At 39.8% G+C, this 16,083-nt stretch overlaps 1 protein-coding gene across 1 annotated transcript in view; it reads right to left on the bottom strand.

Moving 5' to 3' along the window:
- Positions 1–11,581, bottom strand: part of PLPPR1 (phospholipid phosphatase related 1) — an 82,978-nt gene extending 71,397 nt beyond the window's left edge. Inside the window, exon 1 of the mRNA XM_072154444.1 lies at positions 11,261–11,581. The gene's annotated coding sequence lies outside the window, so the exon portion shown is untranslated. The remainder of the gene's footprint in view (positions 1–11,260) is intronic.
- Positions 11,582–16,083: the final 4,502 nt, after the last annotated feature.

Raw genomic sequence — 16,083 nt, forward strand, 5'->3', positions numbered from 1 at the left:
ACCTCCTGTCATCTCTAGCTGGACATTACCCTGGGGGGCAAGGTAAAACCTCTCATAGCTGCTAAATAGCTACAGATAGCTAATTATAATAAACTAGAGAGTTGCTTATTTCTGCTTTTCCCTAGAACTAAATAAACAGTAAACATCATAAACATGTTAGGTATCGCCATATACCAAAATGTACCTTATCCCAAAATGTACGAACTATCAAAATATAATAACGGTTATTTCCTGTGTTTTACCACGTAACGGGAAATAGCACCAAAGTTGAAAATTGCCATTTTGAAAAATATAACAAATTTTATAAAAAGTAATCAAAAGGCCATACAGTCCTTAAAATGGTAGCATTGATAACGTCATCAAAAGTGACAAAAAAATGACACCATACACAGTTCCATTTATTAGTTATAACTTCTAACCCGGCCCATTCCCTAGTTACCACATATAAGAAATTCTTAATATCACTCCCCACAAGCGTATCCAGGCAATTGCAAATGTCTTCTGCTTTTCAATGGCCCTCTATCTCATTAAAGTATCTAGGTATACAGATCCCCAAAAACTGCAGACCATTTTTGTTTAAATTATGTCCCCGTACCCTTTTTTTTCGTGGTTTGGGATGAAGAACCTACTGGCTTACACCAGTAATAAAGCTGGGCAGACATTTGCAGAGCAAATGGAAAGTACTTCCAAGATACCAGGAGACATGCCTGCCTCATTACTGCCTCTGGTAGACCCACATCTGCCCCAAGACCTTCTTGCTGGGACAATCTGAAGGTTATGAAAGTTAGGGATATCGTGGCAGACTCGGGAGACACACTACTCCTGGGGAAAAAGCTCCTAGAGGTATGAGCCCCACTAGATTACAAAGGTAAAGAGCGGAGTTGATAAGTAATAATATACCTAGCATATTGCCTGAGCAGAATGGATCCACATGGCTACAGGACCTTACCACTGTTCTCGTCCGGAGCAGGGGGCTATGTTGCAAGATTGATTCTAAACTTTTGGAACTTCAAACAGAAGTCACACCTACTTATTTAGATAAATGTCAACGAGACTAAGACATAACCGTCACATCAAAGGAGATTACCCAGATTCTTCAAAATGCCCATGGGTTTTATAGGTGTATAAAAATACAAGTAAACTTGATTAAGTAAATTACGAGATGGTATTAACCCCTTCCCGCCGCGGCCCTTTTTCGTTTTTGCGTTTTCATTTTTCACTCCTCACATTCAAAAATCTGTAACTTTTTTATTTTTCCATGTACAGAGCTGTGTGACGGCTTATTTTCTGTACAAAATTTTTTGGGGGGATTCTGCCATCTTCTGGCGTAATAACTTTTTATAATTTGGTGTATGGAGCTGTGGGTGGTGCCGTTTTTTGCTGATTTTGATGACGTTTACAATGTTATCATTTTTAGGACTGTACGACCTTTTGATCACTTTTTATAGAACTTTTAATTTTTTTTAAAATGGCAAAAAGTGCCATTTTCCACTTTGGGCGCGATTTTCCATTACGGGGTTAAACGCAGTGAAAAAACTTTATCATATTTTGATAGATTGGGCATTTTCGGATGCGGCGATACCTAATGTGTTTATGATTTTTACTATTTATTTATATTTATATCAGTTCTAGGGAAAGGGGGGGTGATTCAAATTTTTAGTTTTTTTTATTATAATTTTTTTTTTACTATTTTTCAGACTCCTTAGGGTACTTTAACCCTAGGGTGTCTGTGCAATCCTATCATATACTGCCATACTACAGTTTGGCAGTATATGGGGATTTTACTACTCATACATTACAATGTGCTGATAGCACATTGTAATGCATGGGTTAACCCAGTCTTCATGAGACCCGACGCTACCATGGCAACGGATCGCCACTCCCCGATGAAGTCACGGTGAGCGACGATCCTCAGAAAGATGGCGGCGCCCATGCGCCGCCATCTTTTAGAAGCCGCCGGCAGCTTTGCCGGCAGCGATCAGCAGGAAAACACCCGCGATCTGTGCCGGCACCGGCTATGGAGAGGGTTCCGCCTGCGAGCCCTCTCCATGCACCGGGGCCCGGCATGTGACGTACTATTATGGTTAAATTCTGAAGTTGTTGCACACTATTGATATTCCTGGTAACTGAGGGCAGTGTGGGGAATAAGATAGAGACATTTACCACAAATGGTGGTTTTGTGTTAAAATAGTGCCTTATTACCTGCCTTACAATTCTGCACAGTATTAGGTACCTGCACAAACAGACATCCCCCTAAGATAGCCGAATCTAAAAAAAAACACTCCAACTTCTAAAAATAGTGTCGATATTTTGGTTGATTGAGAACATTGGGTTTATTGAGAACATAGTTGTTGTTCAATAATAAAAAGAATGCTCTCAAATAAGACTTGCCTAATAATTCTGTACACACAGGAAAATTTTAATAAAAAGCGTTTGAAAACAATAAAACAATTAGGAGAAAACAGTGATACAAGATGAAAAAAAAATACCAGAATATTAGCGCTTTCCTGTTGTTTTAAACTCTTTTAAGGTAAATAAATAATTGTGACATTTTGTATATGTAACAAACCAGTCCAGCAACAGTGCAACCACAACCAGACTTGGTGCAAGCTGTCAGGCTGGGTAAGTGGTAGCAAACTCACCCTGAGACATCCCTGCAGGATAGGGGCCTGCCTGCAGTATATAAAACTGCCCTAACAAGGGCAAACCCGCTATTATAAATCTATCTAACAGTCCCTGAGTGACCCTACAAGGTGACAGGGAAGACTTACTTTATCTGGCAGCTGCTGGATGGTGGAGCAGACAGGTAACAGGAGACCAGAGGTAAACCAATGTTCACACTAGTCTACAGAAAAGTGTCAAGCCAGAACCAAACAAACCTTGGACAGGTTAGCAATAGAATTATCAGTAAGTGTAGCAGAGGTCGATTACACAGAAAAGCAAACAATAAAATAGCAAAAGCACTAGATAGCAGAGATCAGACTGAATAACCAGCACCCTCTGAATCAACTGGGCAGAATATAAAAGGACCAATGGACACTGCCTCCAGCACTGACTAGTTCAGCTGTATATCACTCAAGCCACAGCTGCAGACAAACTAGTTCAAAGTCACACCCAGCTTTTCCAAAGAAATATCCTGAAAAGATGTTGTCAATCACAGGCAGCTCTCGTGTGGTTTTGAACCACAGAAACCTGAAACCTGATCCCAATGAGAGCAATTTGCGAGTTCTGACAGTTTAATAACCAGAAAGTATCTATTTTGCTGCCCCATCTTTTGATTCCTACAATGTAAGGATTGGGGGACAATAGACTTAAAAACATATAGAAAAGAAAAAAATCTTCACTGTACTTCTGGCCACCAAAATTGATGTAGAAAGTTCTGTGAACGGCTCCTCTTCCTCTGCTAGACAAAATGTCTATGTGTCTATATTTTTGCTTTTATTTTTTTTGGCAATTTTTCTATTAAGTGTCCTTTATGACAATATCAATTGTCCCTTGTCAAGAACATTTTCCTAAAATTTCTTTTAATAATGCCATATTGTGCATTTTACAACTGTTATATAAGTTAGATGTTTTCATTTTCATCTCTGTATGTGTGTCTGTAAATATGTGCCGTTCATTCGCTTAATGGTGATTTACTTTGAAGGGGTTTTTTTTATATACTTCAAAGCCTTTTCCTTGTAATAAATTTTCAAGCTACTTAAGAGCAATCTTTTCAGAGACATGTTGATTCTTCAAAGTAATGGATGAGATTGGCTGTTGTAGGCGGGAGAATCCTATAATGTTTTCAGAGCATTTATTTGAATTACTGTTTACCCAATGAGGATGCACAGTATTTAATGGCCTGCATAGTTCTTAAATATATTATAGCTAGCCAACATTTTAAAAGACCTCAGTGCAAACAAAGCGGAATGAATTAAAGAGAAAGTATTTTTTGTTGAATGATAAAATTATCAATACAAAGTGATCAAATATTTTCACAAGTTTGAACATACGCACAGACTAACAAGAAAGCACAGGGAGTAAAATGACAATAGAATCTGGTAAGCACAGGATTGGAGTCCTTGCATGATACAGAAATCTACAAAGACACAGTCATAGAGGATTTTAAAAAATTAACAACATCCAATATAAACCAAAACAAAAACAATAATCTAGCTCCATCTGAAATGAAAGCCCTAAAAAAAACTCAGATGGGTTAGATTATTGTTCTTAGTTCTTTTCAGGTTTTGGTTTATATTGGATTTTTACACCAGTTAATAAGGGGGTTGGTTATTATGAATGACTTATCATTACTATAATTAAGAAGCCCTAAATATACATCATTACTAAAGAAGAATACAATTTATTTCATATCCTACTATGCCTTTTTTCTACTTTCTACCCGAATTTCATAAAAATGAAAAAGCCCCACCTGGCATGCTGATTATTTCAGGAAAAGGCTCAATTACCAGCAACATCTTTTACTATCGAGACATTTACTTAGAACGCTACATCACCAAATTGCCTTGTTGCGTAAAAGATTCTGATCATTTAATAAGGGACCTCATCAATACCATCTTACCAGACTATTTAACTTTTCCAACAATGAATAATAGTTCCTTTTATTCGAATATCAAACATGAAAGAGGCATCCATTGTGTTTGGCAATTTTTATAAATGGACACATCAGGAAATATTGTTACATCTGCAACATCCCTCACCGGGGTCTAGCCTTTTCTTGGGGCCTGGAGACAGCCGGGGCCCGGAGTACCTGAGTGGCTGGTGGTTGCGGCCTAGGCACGCTAGTGTTACGGTGCTTGGTATGGGGGGACTGGAGGGCTGTCCTACAGCCTGGCAGGTCTCCAGCAGGGTGGTGTTGGCAAGAAATGATGAGAGAGAGGCTGCTATAGCGGTTCTCCCTGGGGCAACCCTTTGGTGTCTGGAGTATGAGTCTCTGTGTGGTGAATAGGGTCCCCGTGATGATGACAGCCGTAGTAGCAGGGACCAGACGGAGGCAGACGTTGAACAAAAAGAACTTACAGTTCTTTATTGAAACAGACAGGAACAGTAGCAACGTGCCTTGACAAATGGTAGAATGCTGGGGCTGCAGTTGGAGAGGAACCACAGGAATGGATCATCAGCCTGGATGCAATGGCAGGCTGGAAGGTAGCTGGGTCCTAGTAGGATGCTTCAACTTGTCCTGGGTTGCTTCAGATATCACCCTTGAAGGTAGGATGATACCCCTTTCTCTCACTAACTAACTCTGCAGAGCTGCTCAGGCAGTGAGCTGAGCTCTGGCTGCACTCTGACCAACAGGTCTGATCTGGTCTATCTGACTGAGCTTGTCTCAGCTAACTGAACTCTAGAACTTTCCTGACCAGGGGTTTTATTACTCCAACTGGTCAGGTGGTGGTTCCTCCTCCAATCGCATCCCAGCTTACAGATACAATATCAGAACACATGTGATTGGCTGACACATATTACATCACATAAAGAATTAACTCCTGCCTTACCAGGCAGACTCTACCGCTGCAGTGTTCCCCTGTGTTATGTAGTGACCTGCTGTGGGGTTGATCAGATCCTACACAGGCTGCAAGCTACATGGTGGGACGTATTCGCAACAATAAATTATTTAAATTATATATATTTCGCACCATGTCCCACTAATTTCACAGACCTGACAAAGCATCATTTCGAGGGGCGAAACGCATTTTCTTTATCATGTATCAGTTTTTTACCTTTAATAAACAGAACTCTTAGAATAATTTGGGGAAGAATTGGGCCACCAATCAAAATTTTTTATGGATTAGTGATTTAATCATACTCCAAAATGGCTGGCTTCAAAATGGCCACCATAGTCAATATATCTTGAAAAGTTTCCCCCCTCCCATATACTAATGTGCCACAAATAGGAAGTTGATTTCACCAACCATTCCCATTTTATTGGATGTATAAATATAAGTAATTCACCCTGTATATATCTTGCCAATCTGTGGTGCTCTTCTATGGTAGCCATGTGTAGGACATTTTTCACTGTAGCATATGCTTAAAAAGTAAAATGTCCTTGGTATTCATATTAGTCTTAGTATACAACGATGATGGGGTATAGATGGGTCTATTTTAGGTCACAATTTGGGCATGTTACACAAAATAATGTGACCACACCATGCATATGGTAGGATTCTATGCAAAGGCCAAAAAAAGCACACACTGGCACTGTCTACATAGACATCTGATGTGACCCGAGATTCTTGCAAAACCAGCCAGGGAAATAAAGGCACACAGAAGTCCTTGAACAGAAGCCTCAGGTGCTCAACCAAACACAGCAACTGGTGTACACAAACAGAAGATAAAGTTGGGCCCTCACTGATAATTCTTAAAGCTTTATTTATTGCTTAATAGGACAGCAGGATGCCAACATGGGACATCTAGCAACCTGCTAGAAAAAGTGCCACAGAGCACAAAACGCAGTCGCATGTCGGTGTCCTATATTATGCAAGGAATAAATCATCCAGTTTTAAGAGATATCGGTGTGTGCTATGCTTTATCTTCTGTTTGTGTATAGGGTCAGTACTGACAAACAGATGCAGTCAATTATTTTGTAGAATTGTGATCTCGTTGGTTGGACACTCTGAAGTTGGTACCACAGTTGTTGTTATTTTATAGGTTACCATCTGATCATTGCTTGTCGGGAGACAGGATTTGGGTGGCTGTTGGCCCTACGTAATTTCTGGGGCTCTGCATTGATCCCCTGTTATGAATAGTAAGATGTTTCTATTGCATCCATATTGTTGTGGGGGAGGGACAATCTACACATTGTGACTGCACAAGAGCTCTTGAAAGTTTTTTTCCACTGGGAAAGAAACCTGTACTATACCGCTGACAGGTTATTGTTGTGATGCCATGAACACTTTGTTCTCATGTTAGAGTATCCTATATGCAGAGAAAAATGTAATATTTAATTAATATTTATCTAAAGTTCATGGTCAATACAGAATAGAGGGTTTGCTTATCCCCACTCAATTTTCTAGTTCATTTCCAACCATGGTTTTCTGTGCTGTTAAAACTACTTCTACAGTTTTCCTATTTCATGTTATCAGTCTGATAACTGGAAGATGTGTATACTAACCTGTGACAATCGAAAATATTTTCTATGATCAGAATGTATGTTGCCATGTGTAAAAATAGATCCTAGTCCACTGATAATGCATTCAGAGGTGTAACTTGTAATTACTGGGTGCAAATGCTAAATTAGTATCTGCCACCCAACTATGATGTATCATTTATGCTACTGGTCTGTTTGTATGGGGCAGTGTCACCTTACTGGGCCCCATGGTACCTTGCCCAGATGTGAGAACACCCTCTGCACCAATTCAACTTGCTCCCCTGATTGCACAACTTTAGCTTGGAGAACATTTATTTCCAAAGGTTTTTTATCATACAGACTAGCTTTCTACTTGAAATAATAGGTATCCAATAGTATTAGTTAACTATTCCTTTGTACAGTACATATCAATACATCAAGGTCTTGTTACCACTCATTATGTCATCACATATCTATCCCCTCATTAGAGGTGGAAGCTTCTTCTCTGTATAGGATGCTCTGTGTTCAAAGTGTCTCAATGAAGTCATTACCATCATTAAATTACCATCTTACTTGTATGTTGCCATGGTTTTCTTCTGATCTGAAATAAAGTTCAGCATCAGTAAACTACTGAACAATTTATGTTGCCAAGAAGCTAATATTCCCTCTTAAGTTTTCTGAGACATTGGTCATAAGTCAGATGGGTACTTAAAAGAACATCCCAGTCAAATGATTACCGTGTTTTTACATGCCTCATGTCACTACATGATATTATGGTGTTCGGGCAAATTCTGAACATTTACTTCCAGTAATTGTGTCACCTATATCTAGAACATTTCTTGACAAACTGTAAAAGTTACAGTTACACTGACTCATGTTTTAGTCAATCATTGACAGCTCTGTTCATGCAACCTGGGGATTTTTGCACAGATAGGGTTCAATACCAACATACGATTGGCAGAACTGGGAGCCTTCAGATGGCTTCCATCTGGCAGAAGAATGAAACACTTCCTATGAACTGACTGAAAGTGAATGTAGTCCCTAAAATTCTGTAGCCACATCTGACCATCGCATCTAAGGGATTAAAAATCAGAGTTTTCTCATGCTTGATGCTGATCATTTCCTGTATTAAACAGTAGAAACCCAGTGTCTATAGTGCTTGGAGATCTGAAGTGATTGCCATTTTAAAATAGGTGTCCGCCACCATACAAACATCTTAATAGGTTAAGAAAGGAGATGATAGGATTTTGGGGGTTTTACAATCAGGGTCACTGATGTAGACTGCACACACCTAACTGCTCGTTACCTGTTACAGGGGAAGGCACTAATAGTTCCTCAATGGCTTTATTGCTGAGGAAATAACTTAATAAAAAATATGCTAATGAACCTTAGGTGCTCTGGCCGACATCACCAGAGTGCCGCATGGCTCCAGCCTCTCATAAATTAATCACGCTCCCATGTTCTCACCTGGTCCGGCTTGCTTGGGCTGCAGACAGTCCGCTGCAGACCCGGCTATATTTAAGTCTCACACTTGCACAATAACACTTTACTTGCACTGCCATATCTAGCCGGCTGCACAAGGGAAGTGATACTGCATATGCAACATCACCGTCTGTCTGCTGCACAAGGGGGATGGAGCAGGGGAGAATATTGAATATGGGGGCCTACATAATTTACAAGGGCTCGGAGCCATGAGGCACTCCGGTAATGTCGACCGGAGCACCTCGGGCTCATTAGCATATTTTATTAAGTTATTTCCTCAGCAATGCAGCAATCCTGGAACTAATGAAAACGAGTGCCTTCCCCTCGAGCAGTTAGGTTTTGGGCAGTCTACCATCAGTAAACCTGATAGTAGATCTCCAAACAATGTAAGGCCAGCTCCATATGCAACAGCTCCCTCAGTACTTGGAAAACACTTGAGATGCCTTAAAGTATAAAACAGAAGAAAAAAAGTACTCCAGCACTTCCACGGAAGATAGATAAAAGTTTGTCATAGAGCAGGGATTTTCCACTGTGACTGGGTGCATGTATACTGCTCTATGATGGATTTTAAGTGTATGGAATAAAGGATGACATTTTATCTATCTTCCGTGGAAGTGCTGGAGTACTTTTTTTCTTCTGATGGTATATTCCTTTAATTGTTCTCTTAAGGGACTATATAAAGGTGAAACCTAAAGATATAAAAATAGAAATGGTTTGGTGATTATGTTTCTATACACATACATGTGCATTTTTGTTGTAGAGGACATTTTTGGCTTTGTTGCTTTGGGCATTTCCAATAAGCACAACAACAGAAAGTGCAGCCATATTGGCTGGTGCTTATGAATATTTATAAAATAAGATAAATTGCTATTTTGTTATTGATTGAGCAAGCTGACAAAATTACATGTCACCATTATTTGCTGACAAGCTAATTAAAAACTGCCAACCAATATGGCTGCATTTCATGTCACTTTTGCAAAATGGTTGCCACAAAAGAATATTAATATATCCCTTTAGGAAAAATAAACATTAATTTCTCATGTTGGCTACATTTCAAAATGATGTCTTTAATGTAAATCTTGATGGCTTTGTGGTTACATAATAGTTAAAATATTAACATTAAAACATTGAAATGAAAACATAAGTTCACTGTTCTCAATACCAGTATATCTGAGTATGTAGACGATCATTCTTATTCTTGTTGTCTTATTTTATAGTAATTACAGATTTTTTTTCTATACACTTCCGTAGATAGGAACACACTGGCTGCGTTTCGAAAGTGACTGTCCTATATCAGCTGGGATTTATTTTCCAGGCCAACTTCTTCACATTACTCCTATAGTAATTTTCTTTAATGTAATTGCTGGTAATTGACATTACAATTGCTCCCTGTGCAGAAATTACCAGAGTTTCTACAATGCTTGCTCTCAATTTCCACAAATAACACATACAACACAAGACCAATCAATACACATAAGCAGATCACATTTCAGTACAAATACTAAAAGTCCAATATGCACCAATATTAGCACAGAGGAATCCCATTAAAATAGTGAGACAGCAAGATGAATTAGTGCTTTAAAGGCCATAACACCTCTTTCCTAAGAGAGGCACAATGCTATATAATGCTTACACTGATAACTAGTTAGTGAGCAGCTTGGACCAACCCCCCTCTCCATTCACAGCAAACCTTTCCATTGTATGTGTCCCAGAATGTGAGCACACAGCATGCTAAATAAATGCACAGCAGATGCTACTTACTGGGTTTTTGTTGCTTTATTTGTTTTTCCAACTCATTGTAATCTGTGTTGAGTGTGTTTATAATTTAGTGTTTAGGTTACTTCTATGATTTCTATATATTATTGTATTATTACATGCTTATATAACAACAATAATAATAATAATAATAATAATAATAATATTAACAAGTTAGATTTATATATGTCCTGCAAGAGCTAGAATCTGGAAAATACTACATGACATATATTCAATCACATGTTGAGAAATATTCCATCCATTCCCCTTGTCATTAGAAATACAATTTCCCTGTGCAGATTGCATTCCATCCCCTGGGAATGTGGCCACCAATGATTATCTGAAAGCAACACCAGCCCCCTGGTTTATTTCCCAAGCTCACAGACACTTTGTGGTGGTATTAAATAATAAGTCATCATGTCCATGAGTGACCCCAGTATCACCCGTTTTTTTCCTATTTTCCAGTTCAATAATTAAAATAAAAAGCACCCCCTGCAGGCTCTTCATGTACCTAATGCTTTGTTTTCCAATTTCACACTGATTTCCATGCATCTTCCTTACTAGTTTTCAAGCTGGCTGCACATGCAATCTGTATCCTGTCTATTGTAAATTCCAGAGAGCTGAACCTGAAAAGGAAGCAGTACATGCAAATGTGGCACCTATTAATGCCAAGCTGAATTAGCTGGTGTTTGACAGAACATAAATCGTTGCTGCTATTCAAAGCTGCAGTGCCCTGCATAATGTGGCAGAGCAATAAATGCAATGCAATGTAAGATTAAGCTACGTAAACATGTCCTTATTATAAAAAGCTATGCAGATATAATGTCAGGTGCTCTGCACATCTCTCCTCCATGCTCTAGCATATTTGCCATAGGATTTTGCCTTCTTATTACGTAGGGTGAGCATCCCCCATGCAAGCATTGTGATCCTGTCACAACATCTCATTGTGCGTCTTACCTTTTTGTGCCCTTTCCCTTTCAGCCTGTCTGTCCAGCTAAGAGTCCCAATATAGAGTCCAACTTGCACGAGACAAAATCCCAAATGTTGGCATTGTGATGCCAGCTCTGAGCTATAATATCCCTTTTTATGATTTGGTGATGGTGGTGCTGATGCTGAAGCCTTGTAATCCTAGATCTTTGCATCAATCGTGCATTTTTTCAGTCCATCTCGGAATCTGTGTTTTTCAAATACTGTAGCTCCTGGGTTTTCAGGCTTCCCCTATTTGTATTAATGGAAGGAATTAGAAAGCTACTTGCTCAGGAGAGGAGGAGGAGGAGGAGGAGGGGGGAGTAACATACACAAAGAGCATGCGCTAGGCAGGTCATTAGTGTCTTTCTTTGAGGCACGCAAACACATCCAGTGGGTAAAGAAAAAATAGATGTAAAATATCATATAGAAGAGCAGCCAGCTCTCAGATTAAACCACCTCTGGTGTGCAATGTCCTCTCCAGAAATCTTCTCTAGAACTATTACACAGTTGTGTAATTTTATAAACATATACAAGTAAGCAAGTGAATTTTAAGACACAGTGACAGCCTCTGTGGGAAGCAGCTGCAGCACATTACACCTTTTACAGAGAAGATATTGGTGATCTTCATGCTGTCCAAATAAAGTTGTTAATAGAGAGGGGCAATCCATAGTAAAAATGTGACCATTTCCCCCACATCTGGCTTTGAAGCCTGGTCTGTAATCAGCACCTAGGACAGAGCAAGAACTACTATTTATATCCCTCTCAGGCTTAATAGTAATGGCCATACATGATACTATGACTATGGTAAGCGAATACTGCACAGAAATGATAATGAATACTACTTTACACATGATACCATAGTGTATATCTTGTAACATTATCTGACATCTAGGCACTTACCATTGACAGGACATGGAAAATCAATCCGTGGTCATATATCTATTAATAATTCCACAAATAAAAATGGTTATTCTTCTATCTGTTATCTGACCACTATATAAAGGAAAATACAGATACCACAATAAACTAAAGAAATGAGACTAAGTGCAGTTGGAAATGGCACTGCTTCAAGTTTGATCAGTGTTCTTGACTTATTTAAAAGAAATCTACCACCAGGACGAAGGATTGTAAACCAAGCACACTGACATAAAGGTGAATATCTCCTCTGGCAGGATCTGCTCTTCTTTTAGCTGATTACACCCTTGTTTTTGCCAAAAAAGGCATTAAACTTATGCAAATGAGCATGAGGGGTCTGGGCAAAATTAACAGCTTTGGAGTCTGGAACCCCTAGCCTCATTTGCATGATTTTGGGGAGTGAGGAGTAGGATGTGGTGGTGGGAGTACAGGGCATGCAGGTGAGAGCCACATAGTTTATTCTACATAGCGCAGATGAAAATTAAGACTGGATTTCAAAACACCAGTCTTAATTGATTACCCCATCTTGTCAGTTCAGTACAAGTCAGTAAGTACATTTGACACACTAATTGAGGTTCAGGCAAATGCCCAAAAAATTGCATTCTCTACTTTTCTGTTTGAGTGCTAATGCAAGTTTTTAAGATGTCGAAGTTTTAGAGGCTCACACTTATGAAAAACAGTGCAAACTGCGCTAGGTGCAAGGTGCCCCAGATTCATGAATTGCGGTGCACCCAGCACTGCTCTGACAAAGTGCCTGAGCACCTGGGGAGGTGAACACTGAGATACTTGATGGATTCAGTAGAAAATTTCAGTAGGCGATTTTTGCATGTTTATTTTAAAGTTAGAAAGGCGCCCATATTCTGACAACTCATCAAAAAGGCAGGGAAGTAGTTTTTGTGGGGAAAGTGAGGAGGAAGAGCAAGTCATCTTACTCAGGAACAAATTTCTCCTTGGAGGTATCTAACGCAGGCTCCAGGCCTATTAGTGTTGCAGTGGCCAATAGAGAAAAAAAGAAGGTCACATTGCATCAGGGAAGAGGGTGGGTGGTACAGCCATTAAGTGGTTAGACAATAGCACCCTGACATGAACAAGTACAGCTTTGGGTTGAATTGACAGTTCCAAAACATTAACTCGGGGGTCTTCCTGACATATTTGATGGTAGGGAGGTAGTGGATGCCGTCTCCAACCAGCAGAGGGGTTAGGCTGGGCCCCCAGGTAGTTGAAGAGGGCTGGAAGGTCCTGTCTGGTGTGGGCTGTGAACAAGTTGCCATTCTTTTTAACTGGGAGGTGGAAGGTAGCCTCTGCCTCCTGGATTTTGTCCAAAAAGGGCCTGCATGGCGCAGCACAGAAGCAGGGTGCGAGATGACAGTTCAGGTATAACTTGACCACTCTCCACACATGTCTTGGACAGGTCCAAGAGTTACTCTTTAAATCGACTTGCTGTGTCGATGAACACAAGATTTTTTTGAAATCTAAATCATGAACAACACTAATGGATACAGCTTGCTTTGATAATTATTTTATTAAAAAATACTGAATTACTGGTACAATGTTTGTAATGTTTCTTTATTGGAATGTATTATACATATTAGTTAGATAACAAGACTGGTAAACCCTACTTCTAAGGTTAAAAACAATGGGCGTGATGTAAGGGTGCTGATGTAGGGACACCAATACTGACAAATCTCTTATGTTTTCTAGTGGGTTAAATCCATATAATACAGCTGACAACTGCAACGCCTCTATCACATGATGTGAGAACGTCATTATCAAAATAATTTTGCTACAGAAACTACTGAGAATCTTAAACAAAGCAGATCTATGAGTACATATGGCAAATATTTATACAATCCAGTCTGCTGGCATGGTATCCCCTGTTGTCACATTGCCTACCATGTGTATTTGCTTGGTTGTGATTTTACAGTAAAAGGGACATCCTTCTCCAGTATTGTTTCCCTTCATTACACAGAGAAAGATAGAGGAAGAAATTTCAGATATAATGGAAAAATTTTAGTTTAATCATTCTTAGTAACCAATGCATAAAACCACTTGTTTTACATATCTTCACCCTAGTATCGTTTTCAAACAAGCAGTGACTTTTACCAAATGGACCAGTTTTCAATGTGTAATACAGTGCATGTTGATGTCTTCAGCTTTTCGTACTATTGTGTACCATCAGTCAGTAGGTGCAGAAATTTAGAGGCAAAAAAATTACTGAGAGAGGCATATTGGCACCTATAGAGCTGTGCTTAGCCACACCTTGAAAACAAAAAATCGTGCAAAAAAGTGTAGGATCTACAAGTGGAGGTGGGTAAGTTGACTTCTTGGTCCACGTGTATCATATGAAACCGAAAATTCAGCCCAGGAGTATACCAGGATTGCATTGCATCCAGGAGCAGGAAACTGGAGGTGGCTTTTGGTAGGAATACAAGTTGAGAAGATTCCAATGCAGATTCAGGTTTAAAGGTGCATTAAAAACAATACGATTTGGCTTTTGGGCTGAAGCCCCCCTCAGGTTACAGCATAAAAATGAAAAGCTTGAAACATTACATGTATACCTATGTATAGTCAGTGTCATTTTACAGAGGAACACAAAATAGAAAAAGAAATAGGAAATGGGCCATAATAAGACACATGACTGGTTTTAGAAAAGGTCAGTCACCATGATTGAAAGGTAGGTCTGATCAGTGTTGGTGTTATACAAAGAAACAGGAAGCAGGCAGAGATAGAAGACATAATTAGTATTGAAAAGTGTCAGTCATCATAATTGACAAATAGGTCTGTGCCACAGGTGCTACAGCGACCCATGTCTTGGGTCACGGGTGCACCCGTGCCTCTCCATGTGCCCCCTTGCCCCGGGGCATCCACTTACCTGTCCTCGCTGCTGCTTCCAGGTCCACGGACGTGCGCGTCCCTGCTTCCAAGGGCGTGTACGCCAGCTTCAGTAGATTAAAAGGGCCTGTGCACCGTTAATTGGCGCTGGCCTTACCCAGAATCCAATTTAACCCAACCTTTCCCCACGCACCCTGCCGGATCTTTGTGCTATATGCCTCTGAGAAAGCTTGCATTGCTGCCCTGCGCTCATGTATTGATTTCCCATTGTGACCCGGACCTGTTCCTGTTTACGCTCCTTCGCTGCCAGCCCTGACCTTCTGTTCTGCCTCTGACCCTGATCCCGTGACGCCTGTCCTGACCTCCTGCGTGTCTCCGGCCATGAACCTGCCTTCCATGTCTGACCCTCGTCTTGGCTGACAAAGTCGCACTTTTGGAATGACCTGGTGGTACTACGCCACAGCAAGTCCAACCCACTTTGCGATGGGCTCTGGTGAAAACCGGGTGCCACCTAGACTCCGGTCCCAGATGTTGGCTTATGTCTTCGTCTGTTATGGTCCTGTGGCATTACTACCCCTGGAGCCCGACAGTCTGAATATCACAATGGAGGAGATAGTAAAAAGCCCTGTGTACATGGATTTATTGAAGTCTAAGAATATATTTATACATTTGTTTTGGTCTATATAAAAACACAAATTTAAAACATGTTGAGGCTGAATATAAATAAACAAATACAAAACAACCCTGGTCAATGTACTGGTTGTGCCTACCAACATATTCAATGGTATAAGATAATATAAAATAACTTTTCGTGTTTGGAGGGATCTAATACTTTAGATATAGTAGAGGGCTATGCATTTGGTCACTAAATATTCTGAATATAGGCTACAGAAGCCTATATGGATCAAAAATTGTTCCAAGATTGTCAGAGTAACTTGTCAATATACATACACATGGTGAGTATAAAGAGAAGTTGTTCAGTAACTAATGATATATGATGAGCAGACATAAAATAATACAAACATATGACACAATGATACATACATTTGAAATCTAATGACACC

Source organism: Engystomops pustulosus, chromosome 1, assembly GCF_040894005.1.
Source record: "Engystomops pustulosus chromosome 1, aEngPut4.maternal, whole genome shotgun sequence".
Taxonomy (NCBI): Eukaryota; Metazoa; Chordata; class Amphibia; order Anura; family Leptodactylidae; genus Engystomops; species Engystomops pustulosus.